The sequence below is a fragment of the Xiphophorus maculatus genome, chromosome 16, assembly GCF_002775205.1.
Source record: "Xiphophorus maculatus strain JP 163 A chromosome 16, X_maculatus-5.0-male, whole genome shotgun sequence".
Taxonomy (NCBI): domain Eukaryota; kingdom Metazoa; phylum Chordata; class Actinopteri; order Cyprinodontiformes; family Poeciliidae; genus Xiphophorus; species Xiphophorus maculatus.
The window spans coordinates 4,044,069-4,060,931 of NC_036458.1; the positions used below are offsets into that span (position 1 = coordinate 4,044,069).

The 16,863-nt window shown below is 39.2% G+C and overlaps 1 protein-coding gene across 1 annotated transcript in view; it reads right to left on the bottom strand.

Moving 5' to 3' along the window:
- syt3 (synaptotagmin 3) overlaps window positions 1–3,468 on the bottom strand; it is a 63,523-nt gene extending 60,055 nt beyond the window's left edge. The window contains exon 1 of the mRNA XM_005810135.3: window positions 3,009–3,468. The gene's annotated coding sequence lies outside the window, so the exon portion shown is untranslated. The remainder of the gene's footprint in view (window positions 1–3,008) is intronic.
- Between the last annotated feature and the right edge of the window lie 13,395 nt (window positions 3,469–16,863).

Genomic DNA, 16,863 nt, shown 5'->3' on the forward strand with positions numbered 1-16,863 from the left:
GGGAAGGAGAGAACAAGTGGCCAGGCAGGAACCCTGGGATACTGCCGATGCTCTTTCCTCACAGCAAGCAAAGCTGCAGAGCAGACAGGGAGTGTGATGTGACTGAGTTCAGATTTTTGGGTGTTTTCACAGCTGGTAGTCTGGTAGACTTGGTTTTATTGGGGACCAAAACTACAACATTGGTTACATTTTCAGCTGGGGTAGTTCACTTTGACATTGCACTGTGTCAAAAGAGCCAAACCCTATGGAAAACATGTTTCCCTCGTCCCCTGTGGGGGCGCTGCACCAACAACCACCAAAGTAAACGACACAAAAGGTGAACAAAATTGGAGTGCCATCAGATTGTACTAGCTGTAGGATTTCTCACCTTCAAATGCAAGATTCGCGCCTTGGTTGAATTTACCCAGAAAACCCTGCGGTATAGTCTGCTTCCTGCAGCTGGCATGGTCTCCGGTCCGCTTGGCGTTCACAGATATATTCAAACTGCACCAGAGTTCAATTCAAATAAACCGAGACTTTTTTAAGTTGGCCAAAGTTAACTTTTTCAGAGTTTGATTACATCATTCACTTTTCCCCAATTGAACTAGACTTTCTCGTCAAACGATTGGAAAAAAGTGGGCTGAACGGGGTTAGTGTGAATACACCTGTACAACTGCTTTTCTTTACCCCTGATTATTTTGACCAGAGTTCACTACAACCAAACCGAGACCTAGGCAGAATAGAGTTCATTTTCCATCCAGACTTTCAGGGCAAACAAACTAGAGTTTGTTTAAAGTGGACTAAACAGGGCTGGTGTGAACACAACGTTGAGCCTCCCAGAGCAAAAACTGTCAAAAAGTGACAAAGTAGCTGATTGAAAACCGAAGAATTTAAATAAGCTCTCACTGACGTAGTTGAGTGATGAAAATTACATCATCTTGTTCACAGTCCTTCTGGTTTGGATTCCTCAGTTAAAATTTCAACTTGGCCAATCAGCAAACAGAAGAAGTTGTGACGTTGATTTTCTGCGCTGTTTCAGAATTGCAGTCTGCCTGTAGTTTTAGCAATGCCAGAGGAAGTGAACAAAGCCACTGAGTTTGTGTTCTCACAAATATTGAACTAGCATTAACGATCTTCTTGTTCAGAGTGGCACTTCTTTCTTTGCAGTAGAGCATTGTTATTACAGCACCAATTTCTAAACGCATTTCAAACGTCACAGCCAAACTTTATCGACTGGGTAAAATTTTAAACTTCAAGAGTCCACGCCTCCAGAAAGCAATTGTTTATCATCACAACATTCCCACAAGTCTGTACCAGAAGCGATCTGCTCCATCTTAGTAGACAAGCTCAGCGCAAAGTATAGATCCACCATGGCTTCGAGGCCAAGAAAAAGAAAATATATTTCTTTCTCTTGACCAATGTGCAAGAGAAAGATATCACCTAAATGGCTGCTGTTAGGATTGACACGTATTATATAGTTAACATGTCAGACTATGTGGACAAACTGCCCCCGATCTCCTACTATGGTGTAGTTCACTACTTAACTAACAGGAAGAGTGCGTTTACCATGGAGGAGCTAAGGCACACAATCAATGGCTTTGTAAAAGACATAAAAACTATTTGTGTGAATAACAAGATTCTGGTGACAAGCACAGAAAGTACATGTAGAAACAAACACGGAGGCTACATGTCTGTCTTAGCTAGCAGATAAAAGCTACATTAGTTAATTTAGCTAGTTCGGCAGTAAGTACTACGGTAAATATCACTGATATTTATCTTAGTATTACACAGAGGTGGGTAGAGTACTCAAAAACTGTAGTCGAGAAATAGTTTTGATGTACTTAATATTGTTTACAAGTTAGATCAGAATGAGACGAGAGCACGTTCTAATGTGACTTGTTAGTAGTTGTCATAGCAACTTCATGTCACGACCGTTAGTAACGGTACCTTCCAAGATGGCTGTCAGCTACAGAGTGAGAGACCCGTTCAGCAAGCTAGCAAAGATCGTCAAAAAGCTAAAAACTCCTGGATGGAAACTGCAGAGTTGTTCTTCCCCGAAGAGGCCGCCTGCAGAAAGGTGTGGCGCTTTTATTTCATTTTTTAAAAGCTAAACGGAAGATGTAGGAACGGAGTGGGGAGGTAAGCCGCGTCCCCAGGTGGGTTGTACCGCGTGTGAAAGGTGTGTGCAAACACGAGCGTCCCCAAACCACGTGACCGCGCGTCGGCAGTTCCGCTTCGGATGAAGTATGTTGGAGCCGAACCTGATGATGTCGGAGAAGTAAAGCATTTGTTTCAGTCAGGACCACATCTGAAAACATGCGGGACACCACTGACTGGTTTGGCACCTGGTAGGGAAAAAAAAGGTCATAAAGCAACACGGAGCGCCTCCATACACACACACACACACACACACACACACACACACACACACACACACACACACACACACACACACACACACACACACACACACACACACACCCCTTCAAACCCCCGCCCACGCACACTTGATTTTTCGCCTGCAGCTTTAAGAGTCTGTGGGACAGTTATTTTTTAAATATGATCTTCCTCGGTGGAGGAACTCCAGGTTTGAAGGTGATTGAGGGGGAGTCGGGTGGAGGCCGTGGGGGTGTGGGATTACGCACGTCTTACGCACGTCAACCTGTCTTCTGTGTGTGTGTTTTCTGCGCACCCCGCCGTCTGTACATCCTATATATCCCGTAGAAAAAAAATTAAAAATAATAATAATAAGAGAAATCATTGCAAGAAGCGAGGATATTAGATCAGAAGAAAAAACTGCAGGCGGATAGTAGATACCTGGGGTGTAAACGTAGAGGCAGAATGCAACATGGATGCACAAATAATAGGCTAAACATTAAATATTGATGGAAAACAGCCACATGCGGCTGGATCCGGGGGCTCCCATTGAGCAGTGCGGGGGATGCAGGAATCAAAGGAGCGTCGCTGGAACCAGAGCCGCGGATGTTTTACAGGAGCGACCGAAAAGCGAACATCTTCCCCTTCCTTACCTTTCTGCGTCGCAGGAACCGCTGGGCTCCTCCTGCTGCTCGTCCTCCGCTCTCTCTCCTCCGCTGTTTTCACTCAGATGCGTCGCTCGTAAAGGGGCATTCCGCACCTATCCATCTGTCCGAGCAGGAACCGGTGAAGGCAGACTGAGAGGGAAGAAATGAACAATATGATCCCTGTCTCCCCTCCCCTCTTTTACCTCTCGGTTTCCCCTCGTCTTCTCTTATATTTCCATCCCCTCCTTGTGTTTTTTTTTCCTACTGTCCCCTCCCTCTCACTCTCCCTCGTTTGCTCGCTCGCTGCCTCTCCTCCTTTTCCTCCCTGTGCTCTGAATACTAATATTCCGTCTCTCCTCTCTCTGCCTGTACTAAAGACATACTGATGTATGTGGGGCGTGTATAGGAGGAGAGAGAGGCGGTTTGAGTGCTGCTGTGTGTGTTTTAGTGGGAAATGGTCTCTGGATCTCGTCCTGGATCTTGTTTGGTCCTATTAGAGCTGTGATTAGATAATAATCCTCCTGCAGATGCCCCTGGAGGGGGTGATGGTGGGTGTGTTGCAGGTAAAAATGTTGTGTGGGATGAGAAGAGCAGGATGAGGAGGGGATGGTGGGTCACTGTCTGTTCGGCTGGCAGCCAGAAAAAGACACGGATCTGTGCTTGTTTGTGTCAGTGCTGGTGGGAAACCTCGACGAGACGAGAGGCTGAGGTCTAGTTAGAAGAAGACATAGGCTTATTGGAGTCATGATTTGATCATGTTCTCCTGGAGGCCATGAGGGGGAACATAAAGGGGGGAACATAAAGATGCTCCTGTGTTTTATGGAAACATCACCGGCTGCTCTGGTGAAGGAAAGCAAGTTGGAGAAATGCATCCGTCTTTGGTTAAAAAGCCTAAAAAAGTTAAGAATTTTTGTTACTTTTGACCTGTGAATGAACACAAAGTGCAGTTTTGATGTAATGATTTCATTTATTAGTAGAAAAAATGTTATCCAAAGCAGCACAACCCAGTTCGATCATGAATTGCCTCCGATTACCAAACATTGGAAAGTTTAAATCTGTTACAGATTTTAGTGGCTTTTGTCTTTGGTAGAAGGAAAAAGTTCCATTTCTAATCCAACACTGTTTTGTGTTGGATTAGAACAAACTTGGAATCCAGAGACTCTAGTTTATTAGTCATTCTTTAGCTTATATTTTAGAAACTGTAGATTACTCACCATTTAGATCAATATTAGATTATTTTTTAGATTATGCAGAGACTCCTATTAATACAACCAAGAAAAGGAATTTGAACAAACTTAAGAGTCCAGAAAAAATTCTTCTAGAACAGGAACATTTAGTTTGTATTACTTAGAAACTGTGGAGTACTCATTACTTTTACAAATTTAGAGCACACTTAGAAACTCCAGAGAATACTTATACTTATCTAGCAACCAGAACAGGGATGAGAACTTGGAGCCCAGAGAAACTAGCTTAGCAACTACTTTTTAGACTGGATGCTTATACTTATCTGCCAACCCTGAATTGGAGCATCTAGTTTATTTACTTTGGATCAACATTATTAGCTTTTTCTTCTTTTGCTCTTTCCTTTGGTTTGTTATTTTGTTTCTATTTCCTTTTAATTTCTGTAAAGCACTTTGTATTGCCTTGCTGCTAAAAATGTGCTATATAAATAAAATTACCTTAACCTTTTACCTTTTGTATTTACCCAGAATCCCCTGGTCTGTAGTTCACTTCCTGCTTTTGGAGCATGTATGCATTTGAACAGCGCTAGAGTTCATTTCAGCTGAACCGAAACTGAAGTTTGTAGACACACCAATTTGATTTTTTGGTCAGTTACATCATATACATATCTCCCCAAACGAACCGGACTTTCTAGACAAACAAACTAGAGTTCAGCTAAAGCGGACCAAACAAAGTCCATCAAAGTGAACTCTGGCGCGGTTTGGATGCAAACGTGAACGCCAAGCAAACCAGACACTGCTCCAAAAGCAGGAAGTGGACTACAGCGCAGGGCATTCTGGGTATATAAAACCACAACAAATGCACTAGCTTAGCGCCAGCAGGTGAAACGGCTCGTGGTCTTTTACTAAAGACAAAAGAAAAATCCTTCAACTCCTAAAATCTAATGACACTCCAGCTTTGTTTACATTTTCTGAATAAGGAAGTTGTGCTCAGTGTCTTCTTTAGAGGTTTTTGTGTCGTTTCCTTCAGTGGGTCTTTGTGCAGCGCCCCCACAGGTGAGGAGGGGAACAGGTTTTTCAAAGGGTCTGAATTGTTCGAAAGACAAATGCAGAAGCTGAAAATGTAATAAATATTGCAACTTTCTTCCCACTAACCGGTGTGAAAGCACCTCAAGTCAGGGTTAAAAATTTATTCTGCTGAAAGATTTTGGCAGCAAAAATAATAAACTCTGCATCTATTGTGCGATACTTGATAACTTCTTTTTAAAAAGATGAAGCAAATAGTCATTAGAACCTGTAGTGATCTTAGAAAACTCAATGACAAAGAGAAAAAGACTAATAGATGCACATTGCTCACCATGTTGACATAATGGAGCAGCAGGGCGACACGCAGTGAACATCTTGAGGGACAGAGGGTCGAGTTTCCTTACATAACGCAGCGTTCGCTTTACTTCAGCAGAAAGTACAGTTTAAACTCCATCCCGAATGATTAAATATATACATTTCAACTTCTCCTTTCCTTATATTTTTTCTTCCACAGCTGCCAGACTCATGTATTTTTAAAGTGGTCTGGATCAATAGTTCTTCAGGCTTTCTTAAGGTGGTTTTTTTTCTGGAATTTGGCTGCGTTTAATCTTATTACCCAACCAATTGTTGTGCCTGATCGTGACAGCATATTGTGCTTTCAGCAGGGAAAACAGTGAACAAATTGAGCAATGTCCAGGAGGTACAGAGAATTTACAACAATAAAAAGATAAATTAACGACAAATTACAGAAAAATCAAGGAAAGTGTCAAGTTCAAAGCTTAAAAATTGACACCTTAAAAATGAAGAAAACATTGATAGATGTCTGTAGCCATGCTTCCGATGTTTTTTGTGCTCATTTTGAAGTATTGAATTTGAAAAGGTTGATGGAAATGGAAACAGTCAAAATAACTGTAAATTTAGCAAAAAAAGTTTTTACACTAATACAAAGTGGATTTTGACTTTTCAAAAAAAGAGTCAGTACACTAAAAAGGAAATAAATTGTGATGAAGGAGCAAACTTTTTGCTGGTTCTGTGCCTTACCAGAGGCACAAAACACTGAAAGAGGAGAACTCTATATTTTTATGGGATGTGTGATCCATGCTAACTTGAACTTGCAACCTCTACTTATTGTTTATTGCAGTCATGCGCAGCGTCAGTATCAGACAAAATGACATTTGCACAGCCTGGTTGATTCGCTCCAAAGCAGTAGATGGAAACATGTATAATTCGCATTTTCTTTTTTCTTCTTTTGCAACATTTTTTAAAAGCTCGCTCAAAATTTGCGATTGGATGGGAACATACTGATTAGGCCTGTCAAAATAAATTTTACTGGATGGTAGATTGTCCCAGTTATCGTGATAAACGATAATATTGTTGTGTTGAGATTTCAAGTGATATATTGATAATGGCATAATAATGCAAGTTCGCCCACTCAAAGACCAATAAACTTTCATTTTGTAAAGAAAACTAAACACTGGAACTGTAATGTATTTTAAAAACTAATTAAGAAAGGTTGGAGAGTTTTAGTTAGCTTTAACTAACTCTCTTCAACATCCAGAAGAGGAAATAAAGTGCATATATTGTGTTATGTTCAAATTTTTATTTTCTCAATAGAAAACAGAAAAAATTTAAGAGTCAATTTCCATTAAACTCACTAACAACGGTGTTCTGTTTTTCCCACGACTAGAGAAATAAAACCATGACTGTCATCTCGTATTAGCAGAGAAAAAAGGCTAAAATGGATTTGGCATTTCAAGGGGGGAGCACAAATCTGAGTTTATTCTGTGTGGTTAATCACTGGGAGAGGAGAGGAGAGGAGAGGAGAGGGAGGAGAGAGGAGAGGAGAGGAGAGGAGAGGAGGAGGAGAAGGAGAGGAGAGGAGAGGAGAGAGAAGGATATGATAGGCGAGGAGAGGAGAGAGAGGAGAGGAGAGGAGAGGAGAGGAGAGGAGAGAGAGGGAGAGGAGAGGAGAGGAGAGGAGAGGAGAGAGAGGAGAGGGAGGAGAGGAGAGGAGAGGAGAGGAGAGGAGAGGAGAGGAGAGGAGAGGAGAGGAGAGGAGAGGAGCTAAAAGCTCCGCCGCCGGCCACTGTCAAACCAGAAACCAACAAAATTGTTGTAAATCTCTTTTTTTATGTGGGACAATCCTTTTTTTTATGCACACAAGACAGATTGAGGTCTTCATTTCACACATGCACACTCTTAAGTATTGTACTTAAGACGTGAACGTTTATGAGGAAACAAAAGTAGACCAAGAGACGCTGGAGGACAGAAGAGCCACAGATTACGAGACTAAAACTATTGGTGTTAACTCAATAGGCTATAATCAGTTCAAATTCAAACATGGCTGCAGTTTAAATAAAGTTCCCAAACAGGAAGTTAATGGAAACAGGAGGAATGCTGCCACAGGGAGCACTTTGTGCCAGCGTGGCCGAATGCTTAATGCACTGACCGAAAAATATCGCAAATCTCAGTGTTTCTGTTTCTTTATGACGACAGCAGCAGGGATTTTAACCAATCACAAAAGATCAAATGATTAATCGCTTTTTAAAATAATCTTCAACTAGTTATTAGTTAAACTACTTAATTACAATGGCTTTATCAAAAAACATAAAATAATTAATTATATTAATTATTTTTTTAAATAATCAACTAATTTAGTAAACGATTAATCGCTAACTGAAGTATTTTTTACCCAAAACTCCTCAAGTGACATAGTTTTAAATTCACTAACACAGTGCTACGTTATTGTTTTTTAGACAATAAAATCTTTATTTTCTTATGTAAAAAGAATTCTTGTTAATTTGCATCTTTTAATGTATTTTTGATAGTTTAAAAAAGGTTTAAGTGGTTAAATTAAAAATGTGGCAATTTTTATCCGATTAATTGTTAGAATAATCAAATATTAAAATAGTTGTTAGTTGCAGTCCAAATCAGAAATAATTTTTTTAAGTTGTTTTCTTTTCTCAGTGTACATGTCAAACAAAAACCTTAATCTTTTGGTTGGAGAGGTTTAATATGATTAATTTGTCGTCATAATAGGAATTTTGATTTATCTTTTCTCACAATAATTTACAAATAAAGATGTTTAAAACCTCTCAAAACTGTTTTACAACTTTCACCACTACTTGTTCAACCACTACTTGTTGCACGGGAGCTGCAATGGAAATTTCGTTGAATTCTGTTCAATGACAATAAATGCTATCTAATCTAATCTAATAAATGCTATCTAAAAGTATCGATAAATTTGAAAATATGATTAAATCGAGTTACTGTGACCAGTTTAGTGATATAAATCATACTTTTTTATCTGCTTGGTGTCCTAAAGAACTTCATTACAAATGTTTTTCTAGAAATGGGTTTTAAGACGAGCTTTTAAAGCTCGTCTTAAAACCCATCTATTTTATTTAGCTTTCAACTCTAGCGGGATCTAGTTTTAAATTGTATGTTTTTGTTTTTAAACTGTAAGTTTTTATTTTATGCTTTTTTATTGTTATGTTGTGTTTTGATGTACTCCACTTTGTATCAGCTGTGGTTGTTTTAAAGTGCTTTATAAATAAAGTTGGTATGGTATGGTAACAGTATTTGTGCTTGTGTGGCTTTGACTTCCAGTCATACAGCTTCCTAAAAACAAACCTTATCTTCACTTCTACCTTTATCACAATAGTACCACAAAATATCCTGATAAAACTTTATGTCCATGGACTCCATTTGTTATGTTAGAGAATTACCCCTGATTTTCTAAAAAGATGTGCTTCACAGATATATTATTTTATATATTAAAATAAAAGGGAACTGAGTCAGTGTTAAAAAGCGGCAGCTGTGGATTTCTAGACAGAGCGCTGCAGCTTTTTCCAACAGAATGAAATGACTTCTGCTATTGTCTGAGTTGGTTTTCTGCTGATTTAGACGTCATAGTGAGCCAACCATCTAAATCCGAGGAGGTCCGAATCATCCGTCCCATTTCATGTTTCACGAGTGGCTCTGACACAGAACCTCGGCAGAGCGAGGTCATTGTGGACCGACTCTGATCTGACTGGGCTGCTGTGTTTTAAAGTCTATTCTGAAGCGCTGTGTGCCTCAGATCTCCTCTTTTCCATCAATCCTTTTATCTATCTCACATTTCTGGGCTGTGACACCACAAAGACCAATCATTCAGATATTTCTTCTGCATAGAAATCCAAGTACAGTACATCTATGGGAGCTTACTGCAGGCAAAAATGAATACATTTTTTAAAAGATTTTTATAACCTGAGGCCTTGCAGGTAGAGCTCCCCCAGGTTAAACCTCCAAGATTCCCTCATTTGGAGTCAGAGTCCACATTTTTAAAGCTGTCTGTTGAATATATTTTCACTTTATACATTCTGCTACAACAGCTGATTTGATTCAATTGTGTAAAAATTCACTTGTACCATCGGCATAAATTATTGACTTGAAAATGTCTTATGTTATACATAACAATGTTATACATAACAATGTTATACATAACAATGTTATGCGTGAAATAATCTGCCAATGGAACAAGTACTTTTTCATCAATATTAAGGAATTACTGACTTAAAACAAGTCTTTATAATTTGCTAAAACGTTACTTCTAAGTTAGTTTCGTCTTATTTCAAGTGAACTTAGATATTTGCACTAAAATCTAGACCAAAAATGCTTGGTAGGAGTTAGTGTTTTGCAGTGTTTAATACATTCTTATACTTACATTTGGGTTTCTACTGCTTCTAAAGAGCAGCCTAAACGTTTTAAAAAAAGAACCGCCTGTTTATGGCAATAACTTATTGAGTTTTGGTGTCTCAGATGTAATGTCACAGATCAGCAGGCACTGTGCCGTTACCTGGCAACCCCAGCAAAGTTCCATCCGTAACCTAGCAACCCAATGTGAGTTCCAGTACGTTTGGTCAGGTGGTTTTACTGCTGTATGTGTTGTACAATGGCTGCTGGAAAAGACGAGAGTTTTGTTGTTGACTCACCATCCAGGAACCACTTGCTGCATTCTAGTTGGCTGTGCAGGAGGCTCCACTTCTACTTTTCTACACGACTACAAGAAAGGACAGAGCAGACTGTACATTTTGTAACAACATGGATTCCTCAATGTTTGCAGCATCAGTCCGATTCTTCTGCCGTCATCTGTTGGGGCGGCAGCATCAGAGGCAGAGACCTAAAAAGGCCCAAGAGCCTGATAAAGAAGGCTGGTTCTGTTCAGGTTCTGAAAGATTTTACATGAAATCAAGAAAATTATGGGAAAGCCTGACCATCTTCTTCATGAGCCTGTCTTTAGTCAGAAGCTTCTTCAAATTTGATGTAATACAGACTGCTACAGGAGATCTGAGGTACAACAAATTTTAATTTCCCTTTGGGATCAGTGAAGTATTTGTGAATTGAACTGAATTTAAATTTTCAAAGATGTATGGTTGTATAATTCCGTACCTGTTTGCGATTTTAACGTGCGAGTGTAAACGTTGAGATGGGGGGTGTGGCCAGCAGCGGCTTATTTGGATTTAAAGTGACAAGACGCCATAAAACATAATGATTAGGGATATATGGACAGTCCTAAACCTGCTAATTGTGAAAGAGTTCAAAATAGACACAACTGACCAGACTAAAATCTTAATACCCAAGGATGATTTTATGCAAAAAATGTTATGAACATGTTTTGTGTGGACCATAAATCCTAATCTGTTCAAGGAAACATATCAGGCTACCTTTAGATTTTATGTAATTTTAACAGGTTTAGAAACAACTGAGGTTCAACATGTTTGGCTGTCCGTCTCCGCCTGCCGACTGTAAACCCTTCAACCCACGGCTATGAATCAGCCATGTTGTTACGGTGGAGAAGAGCATCAGCCGGACCAGGAGAAGACGAGGCTTGTATCTCTCTGCTGTAGTTGGAGGCAAGAAGGAAGACTCCGTTCTCTTTGTCGTGTGTTTGCTGAAAGGAACAGGCAGTTAGCCACAGGTCGCTAAGTTTATGTTCTCACCAGCACGAGCAGGAGAGACCAGATTTACAGGGCGGTGGCAAACTCTGTCACAGCACTTTCTATTCCTGCTTTTCTGTCACTCTCCATGTTGCACTGCTGCATGCATGTTGAGACGTGTGCATCGGAGAAAAAGACATTTTCAGGCTTCAACAGGAAACGTTTGAGAAAATCTAAATCAAGTCCTGCAGTTGATATCAAAACCTGCCTACCATTAAATCTAACTTTAGCGTTATTTGCATAATACCAAAACAAAACGCGTGCGATCACATGCGACTTTGTGAGGTGATGACCTTACAAGCACCTGTTGGCGACAGAAACATGAAGACAATTTTTTTCTGTCATAGGAGAAAACCACCAGGAGGGCGGCCATCTGCCTGGACTGGCTGGGTTCAGGGAAGAGAAAACTGGAGAGATACTTGGGATGATGTTGTTGATATGGATGAGTTTTTAAATTTCTTGCTGTGACATTAGTAATTTTAGTCCTGGAAATATTCTCTATTTGACTGACTTTGTAATCGTCTTTATGTGTCTCTGAAAGTTCAGGTCAGAGTCAATCGCTGTAAAAACTGAAGCTGTGTGCTGACAGCTTCCTCCTTTAGTCTAAATAAATTACTTTGGGTTTATTTTCATTCAGCTAAAGAAGGTTATGATGAAATGAGATTATAACATGTCTTAGTTACAAAAAATGTGCACATTTGGCAAAAACATGGCTGCTAAATAAACAGATTTGTACTTTATTGATGAAAGCAAATAAATTGTTTTATGAACTGTTGCTTTCTAGTTTGGTTTGCTTGGTTTTGGTGAGATCTGAATAATAACTTAACAGACATGTATTTAATTAAACACCAAACTGGCTTTCAGAAATTCATAATCTGTTAAATAAGGGTGAAAATTAGCATTTTTTGCTATACCCTGGCTGACTAAAAGGTTAATTAAAATCTTTAACATTGTTTCCGTGTGGATAAATAAACAAGTTAAGCAGTATTTGTTCTATGGATCTGATTTACGCTTTAAAGGGTTCAAAATCACAAAGTGACCCTTTCATGCAAATCTGTGTATCATCTGCATAACGTGACAATTTATCTTGTTGTTTGTTATAATCTGAGCTAATAGTGGAGGACCAGTTGCTGGGGACTTTAGATCAAGAAACCCCCCGTCCATTAAAATACGATTCTATTCTCTTTCCTATGAATATTTTGTTTTGTTAGTAAAAAGCACTGTGTTTCATTGTCCATGTTAAGCTGAACATTCATATGTATGTTGGTAATTATTCTGGCTGAGAGTGAAATGAGTTTAGAAAGGGATCAGTTTTGAACAGGCGCTTAGGGCAGCCTTGGGTCCTAAGTTTCTGTGTTGAAGAAGCTCAGAAGAACATAGCAGCCATAGTGTGACGCATGTCTGATTTATGAATGTTGGTTGTATTCTCAGAAAAAAGAAAAGTAAAGGAAATTTACAACCACCGCATGTCTCAACATCACTTTTGTTCGAGGGTGCAACATAATGCTAGCATGTAGATATGAAATGTTCATGTTTGTAGATGCTTTTATTTATTTCCACGCTCTTGCAATTAAAACTGGTGTAATTTTGGCTGTTTTGACTCCATATTTCTTAGCTTGTAATTGAGCAAATAAAAATAAAGTACCAGGAATGTCTATATATTTTTTATTTTTGAAGAATTTTCAACTTGATAGTCTTGGCCCACATGGCAAAAAGGCAAAAAGTAGGCCAACACTTTTTGGCCTACTTTTTGCCATGTGGGCCACTATAACCAAATGTAATACTTAGTTACATTTTGTAACTAAGACTTCACTAATTTAGAGGCTTTTCAGAACTTCCTGACAACCAGAAATTGTAATTTTCCAGCATAGAAAAAGAAAAAATGGAGCATTACACTGCAAAAACATAAAATCCAACCATTTATTTTTGGTCTAGTTCCTATAGCAAAAATCTTAGTACACTTGAAATAAGACAAAACTAACTTGCAAGTAACTTATCAGCAATAAATATGACCTTATTTTATTCCATTGGCAGATTATTTCACTTAAAACATTTTTCCCATGATGTAAGTGAAATAATGGAACTAAAACTTCCACAAATATTAAGAAATTATTCACTTAATGCAAGCTCATATTTTTTGCTGAAAAGTGACTTGTTAGTTTTGTATTATTTCAAGTGTACAAAGATAATTGCACTGGACAAAAATACTTGGTAGGATTTTGTGGTTTTGCAGTGTTTTCTCCATCTTTGTGAGTCAGGAAGTTCCTCACTTTAAGTAAAGCTGAAATGTCATCATCCTGCAGCCCAGTGGTTTATTATCGGAGGTGTTTACAGCTTTAGTTTCAGCCATCACGTTTAAGCTGCCGCTCCGACTCCAGAGCAACAATCTTTGTTTCTCATCTTGCATTTGGCTCCATTCTTCAGAAAATAAATGCATGACTTCTTTTGTGGAGACGAAAACGCAAAGTCACAGCAGAATGAGATGCGCTGCTTATGTTTGCAGCCGGTGATTCTATCAGAGACAAAATATTTTCGCTAATATAATTAGAGCTTATTGCGAAAGTAGCCGTGGCGTTCAGCAGTAAACAGCAGCTCAGAGAGGCCATTTCATTTATGAAACTGCCTTTAATTATTTATTATCACAGGGTTTCTTCTCTTCCTTCCTGGGAGTGGAACTGCTGCCCGTTTCAGTGTAAATTAAGCTTCACACATAACGTCGTGAGTTGACTTCTTCATGCATTTCCCTCCAAAAGTCGCCTCTGATCATCATCAGACTCATCATGAACGTTTGTTTCCATAACAACTCCCTCATAGGATTGATCGCCCACTTCTCCTCGTCTTTCTCTTTATGACTGCATCTCTCTCTCTCTCTCTGCTGCTTTTCATTTTCTTTGTCGTGACGCCCACGCGACTATCAGCGGATGGCTTCACACACTTTAACTTCCCGGCAGAGAATCCCAACCGAATCTCTCTCCGCTTTTCTTGTCTTTTCCTTTTGTTGTGATCGCCACGGTAACGGGGCCTGCGGCCGAGGACCCCTCCAGCTAAAAATCAGTAAGGTCAATTCAGTCATGCTCACTAGATTTTTTCCAATCATGTTGCTTGGAGCAGTTTGCACTGGTGCAACATGGAGAGTCTCCAAAGGTCAAGCTCTGGGGTCACAGGGAGTGAGAGTGAATGAGTGTAAGATCATCAGAGTCCAGCTGCTTTGTCAGCAATAGGGATGCATTCAGATTAAAGGGCTTTCATTGATATAGTGTGGATGAATATTTAGCTAAATAACCCAGCATGCATGTTGTTTGACTGGGAAAAAGCTACAGAACAATCCGATTATTGCTGGAAATAGGCATTAAACACCTACGACCAAGTAAGAATAGCCAAGTATAGATAATGTATGGGAGTTTTCACATCTGACAGTCCGTTAGACTCGGTTCAATCTGGGACCAAAGTTGCAACATTTGTTACATTTTCAGCTGCCCTGGTTCTCTTTCACACTGAACTGAGTCAAATGAACCAAACCTTTTGAGAAACCTGTTCCCCTCCTCGCCTGTGGGGGCGCTGCACCAATAACCACTGAAGGAAACAAGATGAAAACCTTTGAAGAAGACACTGAGCGCAACGTCCTTCTTCATGAAATGTAAACAAAATTGGAGTAGCATCAGTTTTTAGTGGTTATAGGATTTCTTTTTTGTCGTCGGTAAAGACTACGGATCATTTCTCCCACTAGCGCTAGACTCTCACGTTTGTTTTGGTTGTATTTACCCAGAATGCCCTGCGCTGTAGTCTACTTCCTGCTTTTGGAGGGGTCTCTGGTTGACTAGGCATTCACATATAGATTCAAACCACACCAGAGTTCACTTTAGCCAAACTCACACTGAGGTTTGTAGGTGAACCACGGTTCACTTTTTTGGTTCACAAAAGAGCCGATTAGGCGTTCACACCTTCCCAAACGAACCGAACTTTCTCAGCAAACAAACGAGAGTTTGATTGAAGCAAATCAAACATGGCTGGTGTGAATGCAACCTAAAGTACAGATAGTCTGGAGGGAACAAAGCCAATAGGTCTCCCTCCCAAAACTGCAGTCAGTAGTTGAGTTTCCATTGCAAATGTGTGCAAAACTTTGTCAATATTCAGCTACTGTAAAAAAAAAAAAAGAAAGAAAGAAATTTTGCAATTATGGTGTTTCTACTAAATAAGGAATATGATTAAAATCACACATGAACAAGTTTGTTCATCCAATAAGTAATTAAAAACATGCCGTGCCAACATCCTCCAACTACTTCCTGTCATCATCTTTGTGGTTTCTGCCAGCAGCAACATCCTGTGTGATGCAAAAAAAGTTTTTCCGTCAGTGTTGTGAAATAAACCAATTTCAATACAACCTAGCGCAAAAACTTTTTTCCCAATTTGGTGTGTTTCTATTAAGCAAATTTATTTTCAAAATGTCAAATTGTGCAGTTATACGGCCAATGGAAACGCAGAAACTGTCTTTATAGGAGTGTAGTATTAAGTAGCACAACCACACATCCCCATATTTGGCATGATTATATTTCAATATATATATATATTATATTCATTTAAAGACAGAATTGTTCCTTGCAGAACACAGAAATGGACTCATAATGAACTAATACTAGAAAAACTGAAGCAGAATGCAATAATGAGAATGTATGCAGTCAGCCATTATTTCTAGTGGGATTAATTCATCGAAGATCGTTTCTTGATGCTTACCTCAACCTTTGGAAACAACTCTTATTTCCAAAGATGCACAGCTGTTATCAGGTGTTTGTTTATTCTACATTTTCAACTTTATTTAGAGTCCATCAACAAGATCTCCAAGCCCATGAATCCCTGCTGCAGTAACGAGCCTCCATGCTTCTCTAAGACTGCTGGGGAAGAAGCAGCGTTCATCCTTGACAGGCTGCCAGTCCATCACACTAACAAACAGAGACAGACAGCGGGTCGGAACCAGGAGTCGTCTCGCTGCAAGGTGACAGGGCTAACCAGTTCACCAGCGCCGCTCCTTTACCCTGATGAATAAGATTCCTTTACCAAATCAAACAGAAACTGACTGAACCCAAGAGCTGAGGGATTTATCACTTTCCTCCGAACTTGATGGGATGTTGTGGATTATTTTTCAATTTGCGGATCTGCATTTTAATTTTCTATGTTCTGCTGTAGCAGAAAGTTCTCCTACTTAGTCCAAAACAGAAAAGACAACACTGGGAAAATGATGGATGAAAGCCACTGCCAGGTGTCATATTTCTAAAAGCTTAAAGTTTGTACCATCTCTACGTTTTCTACAGGCACGTCTTTCAATTATGACGACGTATTAGGGCCGTTGTAGGCAGAAAAAATAAGTGTACATTTCTGCCAAAAACAAACTCAAATTTTGAGATTAATCTTGGAAATTTTGTAGAAAAAATTTTGAAAGTTTCCCGAGCTCCAAAAGTCGAAAATTTGTCCTAAACAATTATTGTTTGGGATTTATCTCATAAAAATGAGATAAAAAACTTAAAAATGTTTGAAAAGTTTGAAAAGTCAAAGATTTGCAAGAAAAATCTAAAATTTTGAGTTTACTTGTGTGATTTTTATTCTGTTTCTTATTTAATTCAAGCACTGCAATTGTAACATTGTTTTTTTTACATTACCAGAACATCGAAAACGTTTTGGAAA